Consider the following 23,462-nt stretch of genomic DNA (forward strand, 5'->3'; position numbering starts at 1 on the left):
GAAGTTGTACTCTTAATTTGAAGTCAAGAAAAAGCGGTACCTGGGAATACTTCATATCGTGTGAGGATGAATTTAAACAAAAAATGCCAACCTGCCACTTCAATTTTATGAGGCAAAAAAATTCTAAAACTATAACCAACAACATTCATGATATATCATCCTCAAGCCAAAGTAAAGACTACACAGAAAATAATGTTAAAAGAAAAATGATTCTGTTGTCTTTTTATTTCTTTTTCTGAATTGATGCTAATGTTCTGGGAAATGATCATGATAATAAATATGCAACTATATGATGATATTGTGAATTGCTGAGTATATGTATTGGGAATGTTTGTTTCTTGTAATTTTTTTTAATTAATAAACATTTTTTTAATTAAAAAAAGAAAAATGAAGCATTAAAACATATTTTGTACTCGTCAAATTTTAAAGCAGACTTTATGAAAATCCTGAAAGAAGATAATTTCTTATAATTTTGAGTCTACAGAGGCTAAATTTTAAGTAAAGAGTTTGTCAAAATGACTGCTATAGATTGTGAACAATTTTTAGTAACTGAAGATAAAGGATCTTTTTTAAAAATATATTTCTATTGTAGAAACATGTATACAATTCGAAATGTCCATTTAGCCATTTTCAAATGTACAATTCAGTAGCGTTAATTACACTCAGAACATCATGCTACTCCAACATCCATTACCCAAACTTTTTCATCACCTCAAAAAGAAACTCACTCACTAAGCAATAACCCCCACTGCACTGACCCCACAGCCCCTAGTAACTTTTAATCTACTATCTGTCTCCTTTACTTACCTTAGGTATTTCATATAAGCGAGGCCACATTTGTCTTTCTGAATTTGGCTTAATTCACTCACCATGTTTCCAAGATTCATCCATGCTGTAGCATGTATCAGAACTTAACTCCTTTCATGGCTAAATAATACTTCACTGTGTGTATATACCACATTTTGTTTATCCATTTAACTGCGGATGGGCACTTGGGTTACTTTCACCTTTTGACTACAGTGAATAATGCAGCTATGAACACTGGTGTAACAAATACATGTTGAATCCCTGCTTCCAATTTTTTTGGGTATATACCAAGAAGTGAGATTGTTGAGTCCAAATGGTAATTCTACGACCAACACTCTGAGGAACTGCCAAACTGATTTCCACAATGACAGCACTATTTTATAACTCCACCAATAATACATAAAGTTCCCATTTCTCTGCATCCTTATTAATGCTTGTTATTTTCTGTGTCTTTAATAATAGCCACCCTAGTAGATGGGAGGCTTTGTTACTGTGGTTTTGTTTGCATTTCCCTGATGACTCTGATGATTCTGGGCATCTTTCCATATGTATATTGGCCATTTGTATACTTTCTTTGGATAAATGTCTATTTAAGTCTTTTGGACATTTTTAAATTGGGTTATTGTTATTTTGTTGTTGAGCTGTAGTAGTTCTTTATATATTCTGGCTATTAAACCCTTGTCGGATACATCACTGGCTATTATTTTCTCCCATGCTGTAGGTTGTTTTTTTTACTTTCTCAATAATGTCCCTTAGGCAGATGTGGTCCTGAGTTGAGTGTGTCATGCATCCCCAGCAAGCTCAGACCTGCCATGCTGTCGGGGGTCTCTTGATATCTCTGTAAGGGTTTCTTTGCATTTGGGGACTCGAACATTTGGGGATTTTGCGTGTGTGTGCCTGCAGCTGTCTAATGGGCAGCAAAGGCTTACCCTTTGGCTTTGTGGCTGACTCAATTTCTCCACCACAGCCCAGCAGTGAGAGGCGTGTACTGCCAGCTTCATGCAGTGTAGAGCAGACAAAGGGGCTAAAGCCATGGACCTTAGCTGACCTAATCCGCATTCTGCACCAGCTCTTCACTGGTGACAAGATGTGGAGGAGGTGCAGGCCATTAAGGAAGCCTACAAGAGCAAGTAGTGCAGTGTACACCAAGTTCAGCCAATACAGGTATACTCAAATTCTTGTGGATCAAGGAAATGGAAAATTTAATCTGATGATTCTGTGTTGGGGCAGAGGACATAGCAGCAGTATACATGATCACACTGATTCCCACTGCTTTCTGAAGATGCTGAAGGGAAATCTAAAGGAGATACTTTGCCAGGCCTGATAAAAAAATCCAATGGGATGATCAAGAGGTTTAAAAGAATCCTTACGGAAAACCAGTGTGTCTACATTTATGATTCCAATTGCTATACACTGGGTAGAGAATATCAGCCATATGGAACCTGCTGTGAGCTTTCACTTGTACAGTCCACCTTTTGATACATGCCACGCTTTTGATAAAAAAAAGCACATAAAAACAAAATTACCATGACATTTCATAGCAAATTTGGAATCAGGACTCCATTTACAAATTCAGGTTCACTGAAGAACAACTAAGAAGCACCAAAGCCTCTGAAGCTTTATTTTATGGTCTGCTGAACATTTTGCTATGGAGAGAAAGGCTGGACAGCATATCCTACCACATGCTGTCCAGTAATACACTTAAATAAGCCAATACTTAGATCCACTCTAGGGCAGATGCTAATTGTAAGGCATCAAGTGAGCAAATAGTGTCCTGAGCTACTGCCGAAGAAAAAAGTCATTGTGATTTTAAAGGTCAAATCAAGTGCTCTCCTGATTCTGTTCTCTAATGCCTTTAGAACCATACCAGGAATGTCGATAAAAATTTTTACAGCTTTTGGCATATCTTTGATATCCGAACTATAATAAGTAAAATCAAGAAACTAAAGACATCAAATGCCTGCCTTACTACCTGGAGGACTAATTGTATATGTCTTTAATATTCTCTGTATGTTCTAAATGTTTGAAGGGAATTTTTTTTAGATCTGTAGATTTTATTTTTTGCAATCTTATTTTACAAATTTATTTCCTATGAATAGTAGGTTATTATACATCAAGAAACTTAAGACACTCTGTCATTAGGTAATGAAATGCAGGTCAGGAGATCTAGAGAGTACATGCACCCAAACCTACAATAAGCCAAAACATAAACTCAAGTCTAATGTTCCAGTAGTTAACAGTCAATGACTTTGTATTGCTACCAAAATTACCAAATAATTTTTTTTATTAATTAACGGAAAAAAAGAAATTAACCCAACATTTAGAAATCATACAATTCTACATATGCAATCAGTAATTCTTAACATCATCACATAGATGCATGATCATCGTTTCTTAGTACATTTGCATCGGTTTAGAAGAACTAGCAACACAACCAAAAAAGATATAGAATGTTAATATAGAGAAAAAAAATAAAAGTAATAATAGTAAGAACAAAACAAAACAAAACAAAAACGTATAGCTCGGATGCAGCTTCATTCAGTGTTTTAACATGATTACTTTACAATTAGGTATTATTGTGCTGTCCATTTTTGAGTTTTTGTATCTAGTCCTGTTGCACAGTCTGTATCCCATCAGCTCCAATTACCCATTATCTTACCCTGTTTCTAACTCCTGCTGAACTCTGTTACCAATGACATATTTCAAGTTTATTCTCGAATGTCCGTTCACATCAGTGGGACCATACAGTATTTGTCTTTTAGTTTTTGGCTAGACTCACTCAGCATAATGTTCTCTAGGTCCATCCATGTTATTACATGCTTCATAATTTTATCCTGTCTTAAAGCTGCATAATATTCCATCGTATGTATATACCACAGTTTGTTTAGCCACTCGTCTGTTGATGGACATTTTGGCTGTTTCCATCTCTTTGCAATTGTAAATAACGCTACTATAAACATTGGTGTGCAAATGTCCGCTTGAGTTTTTGCCCTTAATTCCTTTGAGTAGATTCCCAGCAATGGTATTGCTGGGTCGTATGGCAATTCTATATTCAGCTTTTTGAGGAACTGCCAAACTGCCTTCCACAGTGGTTGCACCATTTGACATTCCCACCAACAGTGGATATGTGTGCCTCTTTCACCGCATCCTCTCCAGCACTTGTCATTTTCTGTTTTGTTGATAATGGCCATTCTGGTGGGTGTGAGATGATATCTCATTGTGGTTTTGATTTGCATTTCTCTAATGGCCAGGGACATTGAGCATCTCTTCATGTGCCTTTTGGCCATTTGTATTTCCTCCTCTGAGAGGTGTCTACTCAAGTCTTTTTCCCAATTTGTAATTGGGTTGGCTGTCTTTTTGTTGTTGAGTTGAACAATCTCTTTATAAATTCTGGATACTAGACCTTTATCTGATATGTCGTTTCCAAATATTGTTTCCCATTCTGTAGGCTGTCTTTCTACTTTCTTGATGAAGTTCTTTGATGCACAAAAGTGTTTAATTTTGAGGAGTTCCCATTTATTTATTTCCTTCTTCAGTGCTCTTGCTTTAGGTTTAAGGTCCATAAAACTGCCTCCAATTGTAAGATTCATAAGATATCTCCCTACATTTTCCTCTAACTGTTTTATGGTCTTAGACCTAATGTTTAGATCTTTGATCCATTTTGAGTTAACTTTTGTGTAGGGTGTGAGATATGGGTCTTCTTTCATTCTTTTGCATATGGATATTCAGTTCTGTAGGCACCATTTATTGAAGAGACTGTTCTGTCCCAGGTGAGTTGGCTTGACTGCCTTATCAAAGATCAAATGTCCATAGATGAGAGGGTCTATATCTGAGCACTCTATTTGATTCCATTGGTCGATATATCTATCTTTATGCCAATACCATGCTGTTTTGACCACTGTGGCTTCATAATATGCCTTAATGTCAGGCAGTGCAAGACCTCCAGCTTCGTTTTTTTTCCTCAAGATGTTTTTAGCAATTCGGGGCACTCTGCCCTTCCAGATAAATTTGCTTATTGGTTTTTCTATTTCTGAAAAATATGTTGTTGGGATTTTGATTGGTATTGCATTGAATCTGTAAATCAATTTAGGTAGGATTGACATCTTAACTATTTTTAGTCTTCCAATCCATGAACACGGTATGCCCTTCCATCTATTTAGGTCTTCTGTGATTTCTTTTAGCAGTTTTTTGTAGTTTTCTTTATATAGGTTTTTTGTCTCTTTAGTTAAATTTATTCCTAGGTATTTTATTCTTTTAGTTGCAATTGTAAATGGGATTCGTTTCTTGATTTCCCCCTCCGCTTGTTCATTGCTAGTGTATAGAAATGCTACAGATTTTTGAATGTTGATCTTGTAACCTGCTACTTTGCTGTACTCATTTATTAGCTCTAGTAGTTTTGTTGTGGATTTTTCCGGGTTTTCGACGTATAGTATCATATCGTCTGCAAACAGTGATAGTTTTACTTCTTCCTTTCCAATTTTGATGCCTTGTATTTCTTTTTCTTGTCTAATTGCTCTGGCTAGAACCTCCAACACAATGTTGAATAATTATGGTGATAGTGGACATCCTTGTCTTGTTCCTGATCTTAGGGGGAAAGTTTTCAATTTTTCTCCATTGAGGATGATATTAGCTGTGGGTTTTTCATATATTCCCTCTAACATTTTAAGGAAGTTCCCTTGTATTCCTATCCTTTGAAGTGTTTTCAACAGGAAAGGATGTTGAATCTTGTCAAATGCCTTCTCTGCATCAATTGAGATGATCATGTGATTTTTCTGCTTTGATTTGTTGATATGGTGTATTACATTAATTGATTTTCTTATGTTGAACCATCCTTGCATACCTGGGATGAATCCTACTTGGTCATTATGTATAATTCTTTTAATGTGTTGCTGGATACGATTTGCTAGAATTTTATTGAGGATTTTTGCATCTATATTCATTAGAGAGATTGGCCTGTAGTTTTCTTTTTTTGTAATATCTTTGCCTGGTTTTGGTATGAGGGTGATGTTGGCTTCATAGAATGAATTAGGTAGTTTTCCCTCCGCTTCGATTTTTTTGAAGAGTTTGAGGAGAGTTGGTACTAATTCTTTCTGGAATGTTTGATAGAATTCAGATGTGAAGCCGTCTGGTCCTGGACTTTTCTTTTTAGGAAGCTTTTGAATGACTAATTCAATTTCTTTACTTGTGATTGGTTTGTTGAGGTCATCTATGTCTTCTTGAGTCAAAGTTGGTTGTTCATGTCTTTCCAGGAACCCGTCCATTTCCTCTAAATTGTTGTATTTATTAGCAAAAAGTTGTTCATAGTATCCTGTTATTACCTCCTTTATTTCTGTGAGGTCAGTAGTCATGTCTCCTCTTCCATTTCTGATCTTATTTATTTGCATCCTCTCTCTTCTTCTTTTTGTCAATCTTGCTAAGGGCCCATCAATCTTATTGATTTTCTCATAGAACCAAATTCTGGCCTTATTGATTTTCTCTATTGTTTTCATGTTTTCAATTTCATTTATTTCTGCTCTAATCTTTGTTATTTCTTTCCTTTTGCTTGCTTTGGGATTAGTTTGCTGTTCTTTCTCCAGTTCTTCCAAGTGGACAGTTAATTCCTGCATTTTTGCCTTTTCTTCTTTTCTGATATAGGCATTTAGGGCAATAAATTTCCCTCTTAGCACTGCCTTTGCTGCGTCCCATAAGTTTTGATATGTTGTGTTTTCATTTTCATTCGCCTAGAGGTATTTGCTAATTTCTCTAGCAATTTCTTCTTTGATCCACTTGTTGTTTAGGAGTGTGTTGTTGAGTCTCCACGTATTTGTGAATTTTCTGGCACTCCGCCTATTATTGATTTCCAACTTCATTTCTTTATGATCCGAGAAAGTGTTGTGTATGATTTCAATCTTTTTAAATTTGTTAAGACTTGCTTTGTGACCCAGCATATGGTCTATCTTTGAGAATGATCCATGAGCACTTGAGAAAAAGGTGTATCCTGCTGTTGTGGGATATAATGTCCTATAAATGTCTGTTAAGTCTAGCTCATTTATAGTAATATTCAGATTCTCTATTTCTTTATTGATCCTCTGTCTAGATGTTCTGTCCATTGATGAGAGTGGTGAATTGAAGTCTCCAACTATTATGGTATATGAGTCTATTTCCCTTTTCAGTGTTTGCAGTGTATTCCTCATGTATTTTGGGGCATTCTGGTTCGGTGCGTAAATATTTATGATTGTTATGTCTTCTTGTTTAATTGTTCCTTTTATTAGTACATAGTGTCCTTCTTTGTCTCTTTTAACTGTTTTACATTTGAAGTCTAATTTGTTGGATATTAGTATAGCCACTCCTGCTCTTTTCTGGTTGTTATTTGCATGAAATATCTTTTCCCAACCTTTCACTTTCAACCTATGTTTATCTTTGGGTCTAAGATGTGTTTCCTGTAGACAGAATATAGAAGGATCCTGTTTTTTAATCCATTCTGCCAGTCTATGTCTTTTGATTGGGGAATTCAGTCCATTAACATTTAGTGTTATTACTGTTTGGATAATATTTTCCTCTACCATTTTGCCTTTTGTATTATATATATCATATCTGACTTTCTTTCTTTCTACACTCTTCTCCATACCTCTCTCTTCTGTCTTTTCGTATCTGACTCTAGTGCTCCCTTTAGTATTTCTTGCAGAGCTGGTCTCTTGGTCACAAATTCTCTCAGTGACTTTTTGTCTGAGAATGTTTTAATTTCTCCCTCATTTTTGAAGGATAATTTTGCTGGATATAGGAGTCTTGGTTGGCAGTTTTTCTCTTTTAGTAATTTAAATATATCATCCCACTGTCTTCTAGCTTCCATGGTTTCTGCTGAGAAATCTACACATAGTCTTATTGGGTTTCCCTTGTATGTGATGGATTGTTTTTCTCTTGCTGCTTTCAAGATCCTCTCTTTCTCTTTGACCTCTGACATTCTAACTAGTAAGTGTCTTGGAGAACGCCTATTTGGGTCTAATCTCTTTGGGGTGCGCTGCACTTCTTGGATCTGTAATTTTAGGTCTTTCATAAGAGTTGGGAAATTTTCAGTGATAATTTCTTCCATTAGTTTTTCTCCTCCTTTTCCCTTCTCTTCTCCTTCTGGGACACCCACAACACGTATATTTGTGCGGTTCATATTGTCCTTGAGTTCCCTGATACCCTGTTCAAATTTTTCCATTCTTTTCCCTATAGTTTCTGTTTCTTTTTGGAATTCAGATGTTCCATCCTCCAAATCACTAATTCTATCTTCTGTCTCATTAAATCTATCATTGTAGGTATCCATTGCTTTTTCCATCTTTTCTACTTTATCCTTCACTTCCATATGTTCTGTGATTTGTTTTTTCAGTTTTTCTATTTCTTCTTTATGTTCAGCCCATGTCTTCTTCATGTCCTCCCTCAATTTATCGATTTCATGTTTGAAGAGGTTTTCCATTTGTGTTCGTATATTCAGCATTAGTTGTCTCAGCTCTTGTATCTCATTTGAACTATTGGTTTGTTCCTTTGACTGGGCCATATTCTCAATCTTCTGATCGTGGATCGTTATCTTCTGCTGCTGGCATCTGGGCATTTAGTCAAATTTCCCTTGGTGTCAGACCCAACAAGGTTGTAAGATTTTTCTGTGAAATCTCTGGGTTCTGCTTTTCTTATCCTGCCCAGTAGGTGGCGTTCGTGGCACACGTTTGTCTCACGTGTTTGGAAGGGATCCCCCCGGTCACCGATCTCCACGGACTGGGGATTTCCGATCCAATTCTCTCCGTTGGTTCGGGGGGCCGCGCGTGGTGGGGGCGTCAGCCGCCGCGGCTTGAGGGGACCCTGTGGTGGTCGCCGGCCGCAGCGGGCCCAGGGAATTCGCCACCAGACCAGGAAGTCGCCCGCAGGGGAGGGGCATCGGTCACCGGCCACCGCGGCCTACCAAATAATTTTAATAAAACTGAATTTGAACAATAAAAAAAAAGTCCCTTAACATACAAAAGTTTTTGATTTTCATGAAGTCCTTTTCATCTATTTTTTCCTTTGTATTTCATGCTTTTGGTGTCATATCTAAGAAATCAATGCCAAATCCAAGGTTATGAAGGTTCCCCTATGTTTTCTTCATACGGTTTTAGCATTTACATTTAGGTCTTTGGCCCATTTAGAGTTAATTATTATATATATGAGATATAAGGTAGGGATCCAGTTTCATTATTTTGCATGTGCATATCCAGTTTTCCCAACACTGCTTATTGAAAAGACCCTGCTCTCCTCAATTAATGTACTTGGCACCTCTGTTGAAAATCAGTTGACCATAGATATGTGACTTATTTCTTAATTCTCAATTCCATCCCATTGGTCTATAGGTTGATCTTTATGCTGGTACCACATGTTTTGATTACAGTGGCTTTGTAGTAAGCTTTGAAATTGAATTGTGAGTCTTCCAACTTTATTCTTCTTTTTCAATACTGATTTGGTTATTTGGGGCCTTGTGATTCCATATGAATTTGAAGATTGGCTTTTCCATTTCCGCAAAAAAAAAAAAAAAAAGGCTGCTGCAACTTTGATGGGTATTGTGGTAAATCTGTAGAATACTTTGGGTAGTTCTGATATCTTAACAATATTAAGATTAAGATTGTTTACCTTATCCATGAACACAAATGTCTTCCCACTGATTTAGGTCTTATTTAATTTTTTTTCAACAGTATTTTTTAGTTTTCAGTGTAGAACTCCTTCACCTCCATGGTTAAATTTAGTACTAGGTATTTTAGTCTTTTCACCGTTATGGTAAATGGTAAATTTAAACAATTTCCACTTCAGATTGCTCTTTGCTGGTATATAGGAACACAACTAATTTTCTGCGCATTAATTTTGTGGTCTGCAACTTTGCTAAATTTGTTTATCAACAGTTTTCCTGTGGATTCCTTGGGATTTCTCATATAAAGGATCATGTCATTTGTGAATACAGAGTTTCACTTCTTCCTTTCCCATCTGGATGCCTTTTATTTATTTATTTATTTATTTATTTATTTTTCTTAAGTGCACTGGCTAAAACTTTCATTACAATGTTGAATAGCAGTGGTGAAAGTGGGCATCAATGTTTTGTTCTTGACCTCAGTGGGGGAAGGCTTTCGGACTATCACCATTGAGTATGATATATGCTGCAAGTTTTTCCCATATGCCCTTTATCATATTAAGGAAGTTACCTTCTATTTCTATTTTTCTGAGTGCTTTCATCATGAAAGGGTGTTGGATTTTGTTAAATGTCTTTTCTGCATCAACTGAGATGATCATGTGATTTTTTTTCCTTCATTCTATTAATGTGGTATATATCACATTGATTTTCTTATGATGATCCAGCCTTGTAATCTTGTGATAAATCTCACTTGGTTATGATTATAATCATTTTAACATGCTATTGGATTCAATTTGCTAATATTTTTTCAGGATTTTTACACCTATATTAACAAGGAAAATTGGTCTGTAGTTTTCTTTTCTTTTGAAGTCTTTATCTGTCTCTGGTATCAAAATAATGCTAGTATCATAGAATGAGGTAGGAAGAGTTTGAGAAGAAATGGTGCTCATTCTTTGAATTTTTGGTAGAACTCACCAGTGAAGCCATCTGGCCATGGAATTTCTTTGTTGGGAAGTTTTGATTACTGAGACAATCTCTTTGACTGTTATGGGTCTGCTGAGACTTTCCATTTCTTTTTGAATCAGTTCAGGTAAGTGATGTGTTTCTAAGGATGTGTTCATTTCATCTAGATTATCTAATTTGTTGGCATACAACAGTTCACACTATTCTCTTATAATCCTTTTAATTCTGCAAAATTTGTATAACGTCCCCACTTTCATTATGGATTTTAGTTATTTGCATCGTCTTACTCTTTTCCTTTCTCAGTCTAGCTAAAGATTTGTCAGTTTTATTGAACTTTAAAAAAAAACAACTTTTGGTTCGTTAATTCTCTCTATTGCTTTTCTATTCTCTATTTCATGTATCTCCACACTAATCATTATTTCCTTTCTTCTGCTCACTTTGGGGTTAGTTTTCTCTTCTATTGCTAGTCTTCCAGGTGTAAGAATAGGTTACTGATTTGAGATCTTTCTTCCTTTTCTAATGTAAGCATTTAGAACTATAAATTTCCCTCTGAGCACTGCCTTTTTGGCATCTCATACATTTTAGCATGCTGCATTTTCCTTTTCATTCATCCCTAGGATTTTTCTAATTCCTCTGTGAGTATTTCTTTGAACATTGGTTGTCTACGAGTGTACTGTTTAATTTTCACATATTTGTGAATTTTCCGGTTTCCTTCTGCTATTGATTTCTAGCTTTATTCCACTGTGGTTGGGGAAGATGCTTTGTATGATTGCAATCTTTTAAAATCTATCCTAGATATGGTCTATCCTAGACATAATCTATCCTAGAAAATGATCCATATGCACTTGAGAAGAATGTATATTATTGGTTGGGGTGTTCTATATGCCAGGTCTAGTCATTTATAGTATTGTTCAAGTCCTCTGTTTCCTTACTGATCTTCCATGTAGATGTTGATTTGTTATTGAAAGTGGTGTATTAAAGTCTCCAATGATCATTGTAGAACTGTTTATTTCTCTCTTCAGCTTTGTCAGCACTTGCTTTATGTATTTTGGGGCTCTGTGATAAGGTGCATATATGTTTAAAATCATTATATTTTCTTGGTAGATTGACCCTTTCATCAATATATAGCATCCTCCTTTGTCTCTTGTAACAGATTTAACTTAAAGTCTCTTTTGTCCAATATTAGTATGTACACCTCAGCTCTTTTAGTTACTATTTTCATGAATATTTTTTTTCCAACCTTTCACTTACAACCTTTGGTTGTAAGATAAGTTCCTTGTAAACAACATATAGTTGGATCATAGCACTTTTTTTTTTTTTTGAGATTGAATAAACGGTTCATCTTGTTTTAAGAATGTGTTTACAGACGTGGGACAGAAATCCTGGAAAGAGCTGAGACTCAGCATCAAGGGATTGAGAAAACCCCTAGAATGAACTGCGACTCAGAATCAGGGGATTGAGATGACGTTCTTGACCAAAAGGGGGAAGAGTGAAATGAGACAAAATAAAGTGTCAATGACTGAGAGTTTCCAAACAAAGTCAAGAGGTTATCCTGGAGGTTATTCTTACACATTAAATAGATATCACCTTGTTAGTCAAGATGTAATGGAGAGGCTGGAGGGAACTGCTGGAAATTTGGAGCTGTGTTCTAGTAGCCATGTTTCTTGAAGATGATTGTATAATGATATAGCTTTCACAAAGTGACTGTGTGATTGTGAAAACCTGTGCCTGATGCTCCTTTTATCTACCTTATCAACAGATGAGTAAAACATACAGAATAAAGATGAATAATAGGGGGAACAAATATCAAAATAAATTTAGATTGAAATGCTGGTGATCAGTGAGGGGAGTGGTGGGGGTATGATATGGATGAATTTTTTTTCTGTTTTCTTTTTATTTCTTTTTCTGAATAGATGAAAATGTTCCAAGAAATGATCACAATGATGAATATGCAACTATGTGATGATATTGTGTATTACTGATTATATATGTAGAACGGAACGATCAAAGAATGCTTGCATTTGTTTGGTGGGTTTTTTTGGTATTTGAAAAAAATTTAAAATTAATAATAAAAAAAAGAATGTGGTTACAGAATATATATCAAAATCAGATTGCATATATGGAGTCATTTTCCACTCCAATCTGATGAGCCTACAGATCTCTGGTTTTGTAAGAGAAATTAGTTGTTGATCTTGAGGAGAGGAAATTCAAGTGTCCTGGATGGTACAGGAATTTTTATGTTCCTTCTACATAAATGAAGCACAGGTGATGTTCTAGTTTGCTAGCTGCCAGAATGCAATATATGAGAAATGGAATGGCTTTTAAAAAGGGGAATTTAATAAGTAGCAAGTTTACAGTTCTAAGGCCAAGAAAAGGTCCCAATTACAACAAGTCTATAGAAATGAACAATCAAAGGCATCCAGGGAAAGATACCTTGGTTCAAGAAGCTGATAAAGCTCAGGGTTTCTCTCTTATCTGAGAAGGCACAGGTGAACACAGTCACAGTTTCTCCCTCAGCTGGAAGGGCACATGGTGAACACAGCATCATCTGCTAGCTTTCTCTCCAGGCCTCCTGTTTCATGAAGCATCCTGGGAGGTGTTTTCCTTCTTCATTTCCAAAGTTCGGATCATGCACTTTTTAACCCACTCTGGCAATCTGTACCTTTTGTTGGGAGAGTTTAATCCATTTACATCAAAGTAATTACTGATAAGGCAGAACTTATTCAACCATTTTGTCATTTGTTTCTTGTTTGTCCTATGTCCTTTTTTCCCTCCACTGCTGCCTTCTTTTGTGTATAGCTGATCTTTTGTGGTGAAATTATTTGACCCACTTCTCATTTCCTTTTTGTATATTTTTTAAGATTTTCTTTGTAGTTACCATGGGGTTTATATTTAATATCCTGAATCTATAACAATCCAGTTTGAATTTATACTAACTTAATTTCAACAACCTACACAATCTCTGCTCCTATATCTTCAATCCCCCTTTTTTATGGTGTTCTGGTCACATATCCTCTCCATATATTTTGCATGCTCAATAACACAGAAATACAATTATTTTGTTATGCATTTGTATTTTAGATCTTGTAAAAAATAGAAAGTAGAGTTACATACTGAGAACACAATAATACTGGCATTTGTATATAGCCATGTACTTACCTTTAATAGAGAACTTTTTTTCTTTATACAGCTCCAAGCTACTGTCTAGTGGCCTTTCCTTTTCACCCGAAGAACTCCCTTAAGCACTTCTTGTAGGATAAGTCTAGTGATGACATACAACTTCAGCTTTTGCTCATCTGGAAATGTGTTAAACACTCTCTCATTCTTGAAGGACAGTTTTGCTGGCCACAAAATTCTTGCCTGGTAATTTTTTCCTTTCATCACTTTAAATATGTTATCTGACTACCATTTTGCCTCGATGGTTTATGATGAAAAATCAGTACTTAATCTTATCGAGGATCCCTTGTAAGTGATAGGTCACTTTCCTTATTGCTTTTAGGATCCTATCTTTATCTTTCACCTTTAACAGTTTAATTATAATGTGTCTTGGTGTGGGTGAGTTGCTTTGAGTTTATCCTATCTGGAGTTTATTGTGCTTCTTGGATATATATATCCATGTCTTTCATCAGTTTCAGGAAATTTTTGGCCATTATTTAATCAAATATTCTTTCTGCCCCTTTCTCTTCTCTTCTTTTAGAACTCCATAATGCATATGCTAGTACACCTCACTGTCCCACAAGTGGTACACTTTTTGTCCCACAAGTCTCTTAGGCTCTGATCACTTTTTCCTTTCTGCACTTTAGACTGAATAATTTCAATTATCCAGATTTCTAGTTTACTGATTCTTTCTTCAGCCTATTCAAATCTGCTACTGAACCTCTCTAGTGTAGAGAGGTTTTTATTTCCGTTATTGTGTTTTACATCCCCCAAATTTCTGTTTGGTTTCTCTTTAACATTTATAATTCCTTTGTTTTTTTCATGAGTCATCTTTCTGATTTCCTTTAGCTCTACAGTAATTTTTCCCTTTAGTTCACTGAATTTATGTAGGAGTTGACTTTACGTCTTTGATTAGTTGTTCCAAAGTCTATGTTTCCTAAGTTGTTTTATTTTGTTCCTTTGAGTGGGCCAGCTTTTCTTGTTTCTTTGCATGTCCTGTAAACCTTTAAGTCAGGGCATTTGAACATTTAACATACTAACTCTGGAAGCCAGACTCTCTTTCTTACCCAGGGTTTTAGTTAGATTGGCTCTGTCATGAGGTTCTTATTCGACACTTAGACTAGTTTATACTCTACTAGTATAATGCAACCCAGCCCATAGTGAACAGTTAGGCTCTTCGCAGGTCTTTCTGAGCATGCATCTTGCACTGAGCACGTGTGGTAGTTTACAAGAATTCCCCAATATGTGTAACTGTTTCCTCTCCAAAAAACGAGCTTCTCTCCCCAGCTTATCCTCTCAGAGCCCTGTACTATATGCTCTTTGTCTCAATCACACTCTTTCACCCCAGGAAACTGAGTCAGGTAGCTCTGCTTTGCCCTTTCTCAATGGCTCCACTCAACCATTCTGCTCCCCCTTTCCAGGCCATTTCTCTACCCAAAGTAAATTCTGAGTTAGGAGACCCAAACACATGCCCTTGATCAATATTCTGTGGAGTCAGCTGGGGACAATGTACAAAGATATCCAATACATTTATGTAGGTGTTCAAATAATCAGGCCCAGGGATCCACCAAGATATGTGTGTGTGCCACCAATTCACTACTATTGGTTGTACAAAATGTTGAACAGACATGAGAGAAAGGGAGAGGCCTAGACAACTAATCTAGGTTCACAGTTTTCCTAACATTTTAAGTGTGTTTACCCACCAACCCACCCAATCCAGCACTGAACTGCTGTCTTGCATTTAAGTCCATACTTTGCTGGATTTGAGTCATGAATCCACCAAGTACCAGCGGTATGACCTTAGTAAAATTACAATAATATCTCTGAGTCTGACTTTTCATCTATAAAATAGGATATAACAATGGCATTGTTATGAAGAATAAAATAAACAATGCTTAGCAAAATGCCTGACACTGAAGAAGAAATTAATACAGTAATTTCATTAATTACTTCATGCACTGATATTCCAGTTCCTGTAAAGTAGCTAAAACCATAAATGTTAATTCCCTGAATACAAAAAAAGGCATCTATGCACTAATGCAACCAAGGACAAGATTGACAATTTCCTCACTTCTTCCCACAACCATTGAGATGAGTTTATACTTTACCTGTTCTGGGGACAATTGATACTTCACTTTCCAGTGCTGTCAACTTGGTGTCTTTCATGGTCACTGAAGGGAAAAGACATAAATATATATAATAATCTTACAATGAAGCAAAATCCCAGATGCAATCAGAAAGGAGTTTAGGATACATCTGGTACAACCTCCTTTCTACTCTAGCCCTGACAGGTGGCCATCTGGTTTCCGCTCAAATGAACACTTATAATCATTGGAACGATGTGCCTCTCACCCTCTGTATTTCTGAACAACTGGTTGCAGGAAAATTCTTTATACTGTGCTAAACTCATAATCCCTGCTTTTTGTTTAGTTATCTGTTATACTAGTGCTAAAAATGAATGGGCAGGGGAGGCTCAGGAATTCAGGAATTCTGAAATTCAGGAATTTCAGAACTGAAATCCAAGTTCTGCCACTTATTAGCTACATAACTTCTGGCTATTTATCTTAAGTCTACAACATCTAACTTTTAGTTTCTTAGTCTGTAAAGTGAGAATAAGAAGATCAAATGTGATGATGCATCCTATAGCAGTCAGCATAGTCTGTGACATGTAGTAACTACTCAGTGAGCTCTATTAGGCAGGATTGTGCTGTCTTCTACCCTCAACAGTAATTAAGTGCAAAACATAAAGCACTTAGTAGGCTGCATCATCTTATCACTCACCACAGTTCCCCCTCCCTCTCCATTACCTTGCCCCACTAGCATTTCAGCATTTTAGCCAAGCCACACTCTTTCCCATTTTGGAACCAGGTACATGCTGTCCCTATGCCCAAGAAACTCTGATCACTGTCGCCCCAAGAGCTAACTCTTCATCCTTAAAGTCTTAGCTTAAATATTCACTTCATGAGAGAAGCCTCCCCAGACCTCTATTTCCCCACCCCAATCCCCCAGACTAGGTCAGGTCCCCTATTATAGACTCTTCTTAGCAGCCTATATTTCTTTGTGTCTATTACCATAACCCAATTAAACAAGTGTATTAGTTATTGAAAATGTCTCCCTTATTAGACCAGAAGTTACTCCATGAAGAAACTGCATCACATCCAGTACTGTTATCTCTAGCAGCTACAATAGTGTCTGGAACTAGGAGTTAAAATATTTCTTATATAAATGTACAAGACTTTCTGATGTTTTTTTGTACTTCTGGAGAGTTGAGACTTGCCACATAGGAAGTTGATCTCATGCTTTAATGATTATCACCCACAATTTTTTTAATGTTCCCCACCCCTACCAATTTAAATTTAATTGGCTTTTGAAGACGAAAGAATGTGCTAGATATAGAATAAAAAATAATTAGTTTTTTTTTGAGAACTTAAGTTTTTTTGACCATGGAAACACATGAGCATGATTTATCACTGACAGGTAGAATGTCAGAGCTGCAGAACTATCTTTTTTTAAATTTTTTTATTTTATGATGTCACTTTTTTTTTCTCTCTATTATCATTTTATTTCTTATTCTGTTGTCTTTTTATTTCTTTTTCTAAATCGATGCAAATGTACTAAGAAATGATGAATATGCAACTATGTGATGATATTAAGAATTACTGATTGTATATGTAGAATGGAATGATTTCTAAATGCAGAGCTATCTTTCCTCCATCTTTAGGTACTTTTCTTTTTGGCTTTTAAAAAGGAAAATTTAATGAGTTACAAACATATAGTTCTAAGTCTCTAAAACTGTCCAAACTAAGGCATCCAGGGAGGGATGCCTTAATTCAAGAAAGGTCAGTAGGTCAGGAACACCTAGGTCAGCTGGGTAGTCATATGGCTGGCATCTGCTGGTCCCTAGCTCCTGGGCTCCATTGTTTTCAGCCTATGTTCCTGTGGGGGTTCCTCCCTTGGTGCTTTTTCTTATATTTGATTCCTCTTGTACTGATGTTTCTGTTTTCCCACCTTCCATGAAACCTCAGACTGAATAAATCCTTTGAATTTGGTACTGGTCCTAAAAGGTTTGAAGGGCTTATAAGAATTGTTTTTTAGGAATTATTTCACATCACCACCTAAAACAATGAGATTGATTTTTTTGCTTTAAAATACCCAGGAAGTAGGTGTGTGGGGGGGCTTATTTTAAAATATAAAAGCTAGTTTTTCTTTTCTTATAGTCATCTTTCTAACATTACAAGGACCCAGTAAAATTTAATTAATTAGCTTAGGATCCAGATAATACAAAAGGTATAAAAAGTAAATTTAAAATCCGCTTGGATATTTCGATGAAGCCCTTTAAATATTTTATATCCTTTTCTACCTTTCTATGTGCTCAGTGAACAGTGGTCATAAGGCACCAGGTATAGGGTAGGGGAAAAAAATCGCCCCTTTTTTTTCCTGGTTGGAAATAATTGTTGTACATATTTCCACTCAATGAATGAATCATTAAATAGGAATATTTAATTAAAAGTATTAGCAAAGGTCTTCAGGTATTATTTGAAGATAAATTTTAGTAAAACAAATACACTTGGATATTCATCACTGCCTAAACTGGTGTATTCTGAGCCAAATTGGCAGGGTGCATATGATCAGCTAAATTAGTTAAATTTGGTCATAAATGGTTTTGGTATTTATCTGCCATCTGCTGCATCACCTTCAAGGTATAGAAAATTAGAATTTTGTTGTTTTGTTTAAGAAAATTAATGGCATGTTCACTGTATATTAAATATAACTATATTTTCTTTTAGGACAGGAAAGTGTATATATTGTACTCAGCTTTCTGCATTTTATTTGCCATGAAGATCTGAACAGAGACAGAACATTATTTATTCGTGCAAATTATAAAAAATGAAAACCTGTAAGAATATTCATTAGTTGGGAGTTTCTGACCTAAATCATATCTTTTGTATATATATATATTATTATATATATATAATTTTTAAACCTTGTTGATTCAGATGTCTTAGTTCCTGAGTCAGTCTCAGATCACTTAAAGAACCCATTGTTAAAAATTGTAGAGAATTAAAAGAATTGACCTTTATTTAGAGGGTGGGATGTAGGTAGGATGAGTGTCCTTGTGACAACTTTATTAGTGTATTACTGTGGAGATATAAGAAAACTTTTATTTGTCTGTTGCTACATAATACATACCATCTTATAGTTATTTGTTCCAAGTGTCTTTTTTAAATAGGAGAATAAAAATAATTACTGATCTAAAAAAAATAAAAAACGTACAAGGCCTATTCTGTCTTCAAAACAATGCAACCCAAGTTGTGAAAGCATAAACTATTTGCAGACAGCTATTATTTCTCCACTTTCTCCCCTCTTTTTACCCTACTTTCTGTTCAAATAATCTCATATTTAAATATCCATGTTAAATATGCTATATACCTTCCAATTTGCTTTTAAAATGTGGCCCTTCAGACTTAAGGGCAAAGACACAAACGGACATTTGCACACCAATGTTTATAGCAGCGTTATTTACAATTGCAAAGAGATGGAAACAGCCAAAATGTCCATCAACAGAAGAATGGCTAAATAAACTGTGGTATATACATACGATGGAATATTATGCAGCTTTAAAACAAGATAAATTTATGAAGCATGTAATAACATGGATGGACCTAGAGAATATTATGCTGAGTGAGTCCAGCCAAAAACTAAAGGACAAATACTGTATGGTCCCACTGATGTGAATGGACATTCGAGAATAAACTTGAAATATGTCATTGGTAACAGAGTCCAGCAGGAGTTAGAAACAGGGTTAAGATAATGGGTAATTGGAGCGGAAGGGATACAGACTGTGCAACAGGACTAGATACAAAAACTCAAAAATGGACAGCACAATAATACCTAATTGTAAAGTAATCATGTTAAAACACTGAATGAAGCTGCATCTGAGCTATAGGGTATTTTTTGTTGTTGTTTTTTACTATTATTACTACTTTTATTTCTTTTCTCTATATTAACATTTTATATCTTTTTCTGTTGTATTGCTAGTTCCTCTAAACCAATGCAAATGTACTAAGAAACGATGATCATGCATCTATGTGATGATGTTAAGAATTACTGAGTGCATATGTAGAACGGTATGATTTCTAAATGTTGTGTTAATTTCTTTTTTTTTTTTCTTTTTTTCTTTCTTTCCGTTAATAATAAAAAAAAAAAAAAATGTGGCCCTTCAAACTATATTTAGGATTGGTCTGAGGACTAATTATAAGCTTTATGAGGACAAGGACCATCTGTTTGGTATACCAATGGACACACAGGGCCTAACTTAGTACCTGGCACACAACAGGAAACTATATACTGTTCACATCACCTAAGACTTCATCAGCTTCTTCAATAGCCAACCCAGGATTCAAGATAGAAGATGAAAGCTAAGCTTCATAACAGCATATGCCTAATTACATTGAACACTGAAAAGCTTGGAAACAAATATTTAAATACATAATCCAGTCAAAGATAAACTAACAGATTGAGCAATTCTCTAACAAAATCTCTTGATCCTGATAACAGGGCCATCATATTTCCATGTGGAACATCTTTTAAGCATTAAATACCAATGGCCCTCAGTGGCACACACGCATGTGTGTAATTCAGTGAGCAGACCTGCCTTTCAGAAAGGCCACCAAAACCATCCAGGCAGAGCCCCCAGTCTGGGGTTTACTCATATGAAACTCAACCCCACAAAGGATAGGTCAAGCCTACTTAAAATTAGGCCTAAGAGTCACCCCCAAGAGTACCTCTTTTGTTGCTCAGATTCAGCCTCTCTCTCCAGCCAACACAACAAGCAAACTCACCTCCCTCCCCCTGTCTGCGTGGGACATGACTCCCAGGGGTGTGGACCTTCCTGGCAAAGTGGGACAGAAATCCTAGAATGAGCTGAGACTCAGCATCAAGGGATTGAGAAAAACCCTAGAATGAGCTGAGACTCAGCATCAAGGGATTGAGAAAACCTTCTCGACCAAAATGGGGAAGAGTGAAAGGAGACAAAGTGTCAATGGCTGAGAGATTCCAAACAGAGTCAAGAAGTTATCCTGGAGGTTATTCTTTCGCATTAAGTAGATATCACCTTGTTATTCAAGATGTAATGGAGAGGCTGGAGGGAACTGCCTGAAAATTGTAGCGCTGTGTTCCAGTAGCCATGTTTCTTGAAGATGATTGTATAATAATATAGCTTTCACAATGTGACTGTGTGATTGTGAAAACCTTGTGTCTGATGCTCCTTTTATCTACCTTGTCAACAGATGAGTAGAATATGTGTAATAAAAATAAATAATAGGGGGAACAAATGTTAAAATAAATTTAGTTCGAAATGCTAGTGATCAATGAAAGGGAGGGGAAGGGGTATGGTATGTATAAATTCTTTTTCTGTTTTCGTTTTATTTCTTTTTCTGAATAGATGCAAATGTTCCAAGAAATAATCATGATGATGAATATGCAACTATGTGATGATATTGTGAATTACTGATTATATATGTAGAATGGAATGATCAAAATAGGAATGTTTGCATTTGTTTGGTGTTTTTTGGTATTAAAAAAAAAAAATCCAGGCAGAGAATGCTTGCCCAGCCACAGTAAGTCAACCAAATCAAAGAGCTGTAATTAAAACACAAGTCCCTAATATTCAATAATTTTTAATTCAGTTATTAGTCTAGTGAGTTACATAGACATCCTCTTATAATGAATCCCAGGTGGATCTTTTACCCAAAAAGAAATACCTAACTAAGGCAAGGATAAAATTAAGGTATACACAAGATAAGATCCTGTAGCCCACTTTGCCAAGATCACTAGCCTAGATAAAGGCACTACATAGGAAATCAGAGTTTTTGTTCAATGCCCAATGTTAAAGCTTTAATTTCTTTATCACTATGCTAAAAAATGGTGACAATAAATCAGCATCAAATTTTGTGTTGGTGTGTCAAAGACTATCTGCCATTATTGCTATTTTTAAGTATTTTTATACTTATTCATTTATATTTAAACTGTGCTCTATGGCAGTACTTAGCTAAATAAAATCATTCTGGTCAGTAAAATGAGATGTGTTATCACAAGTGCATGGCAGAGAAGGCCCCCTCAAAATGTATACCCCTAAAGGGTATGGATAAAAACACCTCTTACAGCATAACAACAGTGTCAATCCATGTTCTAATTTTTAAAAGCCAAATTCGAAAACAGATCTGGATCTTTTCTTCTTTGAAATTTGACTCAAAAGCCGAATTTTCACCTATGTGCAACATTGTAATTGTACTTCCTCAAGCATTCTTTCTGTATCTCTACCACTAAAGGTAGATCTTTATTTAACAAAGAAGATGAGGGCTTTGAGCTTTAGTATTTTCCAATTAAACAGAAGCTTGGAGTAGAAGCCAAGTTATTTTCACAGGTCACATTAAATAATTTCATCCTTCAGGTGTTTACTGATAGATGGCTTACATACCTGGAAATACACATGAGTCCCAGGGTAATAAGCTATGTATTACTATCATTAACAAGAATTGTATACACTTTCTTCACATATCTAACATCTAGGGAAGACACTGTCATCATATGAATTACAAACTAAAAGGGCTTAATAGCTATATATACTTTCATGAAATACTAATGACAGGCACCTAAAATGCCATTAGAGAGTATTTTATCTGAAGATATCACTTGAATATTCAGACTTTAGGAAAGTGTTGTCTGTGACCTAGAAACTACCTCCTAAGATACCTCAGAACTGTAAATCACATAGGATAGACAACTGAGTATCAAATTGCCTATAATAATTTTCTAAACATTTGCCTATGATATAAAAACACAACTACAGGTATAAATGAAGGCAGATGTCTCTACCAAAACTTGCATTCTATCCTCAGGTTTCTATCTATAAAAATTCAAAGACAATTCATATGCAGGTTTGGGCACAGATGGACTAATTCATTACCAAGCACAATAAGTAGAACAGAAACATTACACTAATACATTAATATTTCAGTTTTGGCTAAAAACTCTCAATAATTTCTTAAGAGTAATAATTCTATCAATTAAACAAAGCTGACTTCGGCACAAATGCTTCTAAAAAGAGTGAAATACTTTCTCCAATTCTCGATTCCTACCCATGCCAGGAATTGTACCCACAACTGACATAGAAGGAAGGAGATGGGGATGGGAAATGCTACTTACTATGTCTGAGTAAAATAGCTGCCAAAATTTGTAGTTCCATGTCAAGTTAAATGTTCTCAGCAGTCATAGTAGCTCTGAGTCACATAACTGGGGCAGCAGAGTTCCAACTTATAAGTTTATTTATCCAGAATTGTTGCCATTGGGCACCTTAATGCATAGTTTGCTGTAGCTTATACACTATTCCAAAGGCAAAGAATCTGCCTGTAACTTGCTTATGGAAACAGTGATTGATTCAGTAAGGTTTATTTCTTTTATAAAAACTGTTTCATTTGCTTTGACTTTCTATTAGCGTTTAGAAAATTATCTACCAAGAAAATACAGGCCAAATAGACACATGTGTGTTTTTAAAAGTTCACTGAGGAAATCTGAGCGAACAGTGAGATTTGTTTAGATTTCAAATTCATAGGATAAAAACGTACAGGGCTTGATAGTCTTAGGACAGTGCTTCTCAAAATGTGGTCCTCATACTGGTAGCATCAGCATCACCTGGGAATTTGTTAGAAATGCAAACTCTTGACCTCACCCCAGGGAATAAAAGTACAGGGTTTTAGAGTCTAGGACAGTGGTTCTCAAAATGTGATTCTTGTACCAGTACAATCAGAATCACCTAGGAATTTGCTAGAAATGCAAATTCTTGGGCCTCACCTCCAACCTCTGAATCAGAAACTTTGGAAGTGGGGCCTTCTACATGATTCTGATATTCCCAAAGGTTGAGAAA

General features: G+C 35.7%; 1 protein-coding gene and 1 pseudogene across 3 annotated transcripts in view; one reads left to right on the top strand and one right to left on the bottom strand.

Moving 5' to 3' along the window:
* TSC1 (TSC complex subunit 1) overlaps positions 1–23,462 on the bottom strand; it is a 90,417-nt gene that overhangs the window by 61,851 nt on the left and 5,104 nt on the right. Inside the window, exons 2-3 of one of the 3 annotated variants that reach the window (XM_077147359.1) lie at positions 15,646–15,708; positions 13,541–13,677 (exon numbers count right to left, since the gene is read on the bottom strand). The exons of 1 other annotated variant lie outside the window; for it this stretch is intronic. The gene's annotated coding sequence lies outside the window, so the exon portion shown is untranslated. The remainder of the gene's footprint in view (positions 1–13,540; positions 13,678–15,645; positions 15,709–23,462) is intronic. One more of the 3 variants, XM_077147357.1, reaches the window with a different exon arrangement.
* Positions 2,018–2,403, top strand: LOC143660223 (cysteine dioxygenase type 1 pseudogene; annotated as a pseudogene).

Source organism: Tamandua tetradactyla, chromosome 2 (genome assembly GCF_023851605.1).
Source record: "Tamandua tetradactyla isolate mTamTet1 chromosome 2, mTamTet1.pri, whole genome shotgun sequence".
Classification (NCBI taxonomy): Eukaryota; Metazoa; Chordata; class Mammalia; order Pilosa; family Myrmecophagidae; genus Tamandua; species Tamandua tetradactyla.